Below are 6909 nucleotides of genomic sequence, written 5' to 3'. Positions count from 1 at the left end.
GTGTGTGTGTGTGTGTGTGTGTGTGTGTGTGTGTGTGTGTGCGTGCGTGCGTGCGTGCGTGCGTGCGTGCGTGCGTGCGTGCGTGCGTGCGTGCGTGCGTGCGTGCGTGCGTGCGTGCGTGCGTGCGTGCGTGCGTGCGTGCGTGCGTGCGTGCGTGTGTGCATGTTAAAGCAGGTGCACAAGCCTCTTGTCAGAACACTTAGAATGTCAAATGTATGGTTGCAACCACTGGTCCTGATGACTACCCACTTAGAAATGGCCACTTCCCAGATGTGTCTGTGTGCTCTACCATCTGAATCGTACTTTACAATTTTGATTAAGTTTTTCACCCACTCTTTCCTGTCTGTCTGGCTCACATTGGATCGTTCCCTGTTTTTGTAGTGTCTGTAGCGTTTTTCCTCACCTGGGTTGTGCAGTAATGTTTGCTTCCTCTTACGGTAGCAGGCCCATTGAAGCGTGTGATACATCATATTCTGAGTGTGTTCCGCCACGTCCTCACAGGGCTGATTTCCCACGGGGCGCAGGCGTTTGGCATGTTTACATTTAGTTCCTGTTTCCAACGCTAGATCAAACGCCTCTCTTCTGCGATGCACAATACTCAGCGCTCCAGAGGGAATACGTGATGACCTCGCCTGTTACTCCTAAAGAGAGGAAACACAAACACAAACACTTCAGGACACAGGGGAGATAAGCCACAGTATGTAGGCCAGTGTGCGTGTGTGAGTGCTTGCACATGTGCATGTGCCCTCTACGGTAGTAGAATGCACAATGGTAATAATGTAAGGAGTTTGTAAATCAATGGTGTCATGTGGTCTTCGGTCTCTCTTGGGATAGCTGTAGGTTAATGGCTCTATAGCTTGCTTATCAGCCTCACTCCTGACTCAGGTTCAAACAGACGGAAATGAATTGGGTCTACAGCCTCTGAAATCAATTCCAGACTATGTAATGTTAAGGCTCCCGTGTCAATCTTGTGGGTGAAAGGGGTGAACCACTGACATGAAAAAAACAACATGTTCTCATCTTGAACATGGTTCCCTCTCTCTATCAACTAGCCGGGTGAGACATGTCTCCTGTCTCTCTCCTGTCTTTTTTGGGTTTTTTTCTACTCTCCCCCGCTCGCAAGTGTTCATTCAAATGCTCTATCTACCTCTTTCACCTTTCTCCCCATCTCCTGTCCTGCTCTCTCCCCAAACAGTCTCTCTATCTCTGCCTACTTTCCTTCCTCTATCCCTCCCTCATCTCACCCTCTCTCTCTCCTAGTTTAAACTCTCCCACAGCTCTCTCTCCTCTCTGTCGTTTGATTCCCAGTCTGACAGGTACACGGTAGTATGCAGGCTAGTTTGGGTATAGGGTGTATGATTAGTATTGGTGGTTGTGGTGCACGGGGCCAGGCTCTGACACTTCCTCTCTGTCTGTGGGTCCTCGCTGGGCCCCGGCAGGGCGAGCCACTCAGGTGGAGCGAGGGAGAGACCTGCCGCTGGCTGTCAGTTTGATCGGGCCGCGGGATTGGCTGAGCACTGGTCCGGAAGCATGGATATTGCACAGCAGAGCTCATCTCAGGAGACCTTTAACCTCCAGCATGACAGCCGATAGAAAGTGCGTGTGTGTTTTCGTGTGAGTGCATCTGTTCTCTCTACCTCCCTCTATCTGACAGTCTATGTCTGTTACCTGCTTTTCATCTAATCCTTCCCAATCTCTATCCATCACTCTCTTTCCTCATCTCAGTCTTCTCTACTATATCCACCTTTCATTCTCCTCCTGTCACTCTCTCTCTCTCTCTTTCTTTCTCCCACTCTCTGCCGTAGAGGTAGAATCCTCTCCCTCAACCATTCATTAGTGGTAAATTCCTGTGGATTTATTTCTGTCCTCCGCTCCGTCATTCCCCTTCTATGCCACCTGTCTAATTTGAAGCGCAAAACTCTCCCTCTAGCGTGAAAATATTGCATCATTCATTGTCTTTCTAATTCCTAAAAAATATCACAGCTGCAACACTTAAGTTTAAATATGGGCATATTGCCCAAAGTGAATGGCTTGCCCATTCTAAGAGGCACATCAATTTGAGGAAATATTTTTGTTACATTTCCAGGAACACATAGAGACATTTTCTTAACTCAATTTTTTTAACTGCATTGTTGGTTAGGGGCTTGTAAGACAGCATTTCTCAATAAGGTCTACACCTGTTGTATTCGGCGCATGTGACAAATACAATTTGATTGGATTTTGATTTGATTTCATATCCACAGATACTGAAAATATCTTGGAGAAATGTGTATTTCTCCTATTGCTTGGGTTGGTCCCATCTCTCAATGTCTATCCTACCCTGTCAATAATACAGGGGGTCATATTCAACAACAATCTCTTCGAACCCCACTCCATCCCTGAAAACAGACAAAATATTGGTTGCTAGCTCATCTCATTCCTAGGTGATGGGTGTGGTGGCAGCCATTTTTCGCCTGGCTGCCCAGTGCTAAGCTGTTTTTGCGGTGGGTGGGCAGGGCTATATTCAGTTCAAATTGAACTGGGGGATGATTAGATGGCCACTTATTGATAAAGCCAGAGTAGTATTTTAGCTGTGGACAGGCATGGTGTGCTGTGTGTCCTGTATCAGGATGGAGACTGTGTCTGACTGGCTGGTACTGTGAATATACCTGGGAACCTAATGTCTGCTCCTGTACAGCTACAGTACACTGTATATGGTCTTTCTATAAACTACACTGGAAAACCTGTTACAGCTGTTGACAAGTCATTGATAATAATGTGCAATTTTTTTCATGTCATTACATTAAGATATAATGGGGGAACATACTGTATCTATACTCAGTCAAATTCACAAGTTGGTTTAAAACCTATGGTTATGTTTGCTGTCTTGTCGGATTTGTCCAAAATCGTGTGACATGAAACATAACTTTTCTGTCCTTGCATCTATGGCAGTGTCAGTTGTCGTTATATCATAAGTTAAGCATTAATCAGTTCATGTAACGTAGGCGCAGGGCGGCAGGAAACAAGTGCAGTTAGTGAGTTTAAAAATAATGAACATGGACCGATACAAACCAAGAGCAGCATCTGATATGGAACCACAAACAATACTCCCTGATGACTACTAACAGTACTATATAAAGGGTGAGTAATCAAGGGAGTAATGAAGTCCAGGCGGGACTGATGATGAGATGCAGGTGTGCGTAATGAGGGCTGCCAGGTGTGCATGAAGACGGGTTGCCAGGACCGGTGGTTAGTAGACCGGCGACGTCGATTGCCAGAGGGGAGCGGGAGTAGAAGTGACAGTTAAATAAAATGAAATAGACATTGAACTGTTATCCTGGATCTGGCTGTCTGACAGTTCTTTGTGTAGAGATCTCAGAAATACCGTGTAACTACATAACACTTCGTGTCTCCTTGTGTTACGGGGTGAAAACTGTTTTCATGGGCACACAAATCCCTCAGAAATGTATGTGATTGCTAAATCAAATGCTTCTAATCAAAAGTTACCGTACCTTGATACTTAGAACCTAAATCAATACTGTTCTTCAATAATTTAGCATAATACTTGTCGGATGCCTTTCGGTGTTGAGCTGTTTAATTACGCCTTGATGTTTTCAAACATCATCTGATCCAGGAAGGAATTTTCTGATGTTGCATGGAATGGCTATCACATCAGCCCAAGTGCTGGAAAAAAAGGTCCAGAATATTTCGAAATGGCCACTTCCCAGATGTGTTTTTTCTGAGTCTGTGTGCTCTACCATCTGAATCCTACTTTACAACTTTGATGTTTTTCACCCACTTTTTCCTGTCTGTCTGGCTCACATTGGATCGTTCCCAGTTTTTCTAGTGTCTGTAGTATTTTTCCTCACCTGGGATGTGCAGTAATGTTTGTTACCTCTTACGGTAGCAGGCCCATTGAAGCGTGTGATACATCATATTCTGAGTGTGTCCCGCCACGTCTTCAAAGTCAAGTGCTGGAAAGAAGGTGTTAGTGAGAAATGTCCAGTATATTTTGGATTCTCATTCCTTACGTCGGTGAAGACCATTGTGCCTGGATCCATGCTGGATCTAATATCTCTAGCAAATTGATGTTGATCATTTGTTGTTGTCTGCTCGATTTACAGCAGGGTCTTGTAAGATTCAACACAGAAAGCATCAAGGTAATGAGTTCATGTTTTTGTGGCCCGGATTGGACACGGAGTCTACTGTGCGCAATTGTGCAGGATATACTATTGCGCAACACCCAATGCTATTCCTATGAATTATTCTGGATACCATGACATCAAATTATGTAGCCTAGCGGGCTTATTCACAATATGATATGGTAATGAAATATCATGACAGTCCCTCTCTGGCCTCTAGGTCACCAGCCTGCTCATTATGGCGCACACCTGTCAACATCGTTATGCGCACTAGCTCGTCATCAGACTCACCTGGACTCCATCACATCCCTGATTACCTTCCCTATATACAGTTGAAGTCTGAAGTGTACATACACCTTAGCCAAATACATTTAAGCTCTGTTTATCACAATTCCTGACATTTAATCCTATCAAAAAATTCCCTGTCAGTTAGGATCACCACTTTATTTTTAGAATGTGAAATGTCCGGATAATAGTTGAGAGAATGATTTATTTCAGCTTTTATTTCTTTCATCACATTCCCAGTGGGTGAGAAGTTTACATACACTCAATTAGTATTTGGTAGCATTGCCTTTAAATTGTTTAACTTGGGACAAACGTTTCGGGTAGCCTTCCACAAGTTCCCACAATAAGTTGGGTGAATTTTAGCCCATTCCTCCTGACAGAGCTGGTGTAACTGAGTCAGTTTTGTAGGCCTCCTTGCTCGCACACACTTTTTCAGTTCTAGCCACAAATGTTCTATAGGATTGAGGTCAGGGCTTTGTGATAGCCACTCCAATACCTTGACTCTGTTGTCTTTAAGCCATTTTGCCACAACTTTGGAAGTATGCTTGGCGTCATTGTCCATTTGGAAGACCCATTTGCGACCAAGCTTTAACTTCCTGACTGATGTCTTGAGATGTTGCTTCAATATATCCACATCACTTTCCTCCCTCATGATGACATCTATTTTGTGAAGTGTACCAGTCCCTCCTACAGCAAAGCACCCCCACAACATGATGCTGCCTCCCCAGTGATTCACGGTTGGGATGGTGTTCTTCAGCTTGCAAGCCTCCCCCTTTTTCCTCCAAACATAACGATGGTCATTATGGCCAAACAGTTCTATTTTTGTTTCATCAGACCAGAGGACATTTCCCCCAAAAGTACGATCTTTGTCCCCATGTGCAGTTGTAAACCGTAGTCTGGCTTTTTTATGGCGGTTTTGGAGCAGTGGCTTCTTCCTTGCTGATCGGCGTTTCAGGTTATGTCGATATAGGACTCGTTTTACTGTGGATATAGATATAGATTCTGGGATTGATGTGCACTTTTCACACCAAATTATGTTCATCTCTAGGAGACAGAACGCGTCTCCTTCCTGAGCAATATAATGGCTGCATGGTCCCATGGTGTTTGTTTGTACAGATGAACGTGGTACCTTCAGGCATTTGGAAATTGCTCCCATTTTTTTTCTGAGGTCTGATTTCTTTTGATTTTCCCATGATGTCAAGCGAAGAGGCACTGAGTTTGAAGGTAGGCCTTGAAATACATCCACAGGTACACCTCCAATTGACTCAAATTATGTCAATTAGCCTATCAGAAGCTTCTAAAGCCATGACATCATTTTCTGGAATTTTCCAAGTTGTTTAAGGGCACAGTCAACTTAGTGTATGTAAACTTCTGACCCACTGGAATTGTGATACAGTGAATTATAAGTGAAATAATCTGTCTGTAAACAATTGTTAGAAAAATTACTTGTGTGATGCACAAGGTAGATGTCCTAAACGACTTGACACAACTATAGTTTGTTAACAAGACATTTGTGGAGTGGTTGAAAAACGAGTTTTAATTAAAGACTCCAACCTAAGTGCATGTAAACTTCCGACTTCAACTGTATGTCACTCCGTTTGGTTCCTTCCCCAGGCGTCATTGTTTCTGTTTCTGTGTCATGTCTGTGCGTTGTTCGTGGCTTCTTTTTTAAAATTATGTTACGATTATTTATTAAAACACTCACTCTCTTGCTTCCCGACTCTCAGCACACATCGTTAGAGTGACAAATATATTTGGGTTTCCATGTTGTACCTAAAATGTTAAACAATACAAGGGGCGGTTACACCACGTGCGGTTATGATGAGGAAAACAACATCGAATGCTGGCTTCAACTTGGCTTTCTATACAAAGCCTTCCATTACAAAAGGAACCTGGTTTTTGTTCGCTTTCTCAATATAAAAACAGCCATGGTGAGATTCAAATGGTGAGCCTAATGCTACTGCTATTCATGGGTTTATTATGTGTGCCTGCGTTGGCCACATGGGCTTCAGAAAAATCTCCACGCATCCAATTTATTTTATCAGGCAAGTCCACATTATATTCACATATTTTAGAATGTAGTAATAATTTGAATATAAATGCATTGGCTAGGCCTAAAAAAAATATTATTCTTACCGGTAAAGACTTACTTTTTTAAAACACTTTTTGCGTGCTTTTTATGGTGAGGGGGGGGTTCTATATTGGGCCCTATGTGTACAGTTATATCAATTATACAATTGTATAACATTGAGGTTCAGTGGTTGAAAAAGTCCCTGAAATTCCTTGAATTTCACTTGCCAATGTCTGTCTGTATGAACCCTGCTTAAAGGATGTATAGTACTAGGCCTATGTTGTCATATAGGGTGGAGTTATGGACCATTTTGCATGTACAGTATTCCTCCAAGTAACCCTACATGTGGAAATGTTGAAAAATCCTTTCTATTTTTGTTTCAAAAATGTTTTATGTTCATCCCAATGTCACACATTGGACCCATTATTTATA

The 6909-nt window shown here is 43.0% G+C and overlaps 1 long non-coding RNA gene across 1 annotated transcript in view; it reads right to left on the bottom strand.

Moving 5' to 3' along the window:
- Nucleotides 1-409: 409 nt before the first annotated feature.
- The window catches only part of LOC139533415 (uncharacterized), a 36765-nt gene continuing 30265 nt past the window's right edge, over nt 410-6909 (bottom strand). Inside the window, exon 3 of the long non-coding RNA XR_011666739.1 lies at nt 410-641. This is a non-coding gene — a long non-coding RNA (uncharacterized lncRNA). The remainder of the gene's footprint in view (nt 642-6909) is intronic.

This window comes from Salvelinus alpinus, chromosome 11, assembly GCF_045679555.1.
Source record: "Salvelinus alpinus chromosome 11, SLU_Salpinus.1, whole genome shotgun sequence".
NCBI classification, from domain to species: Eukaryota; Metazoa; Chordata; class Actinopteri; order Salmoniformes; family Salmonidae; genus Salvelinus; species Salvelinus alpinus.
This window is presented reverse-complemented; position numbering and strand designations above follow the sequence as displayed.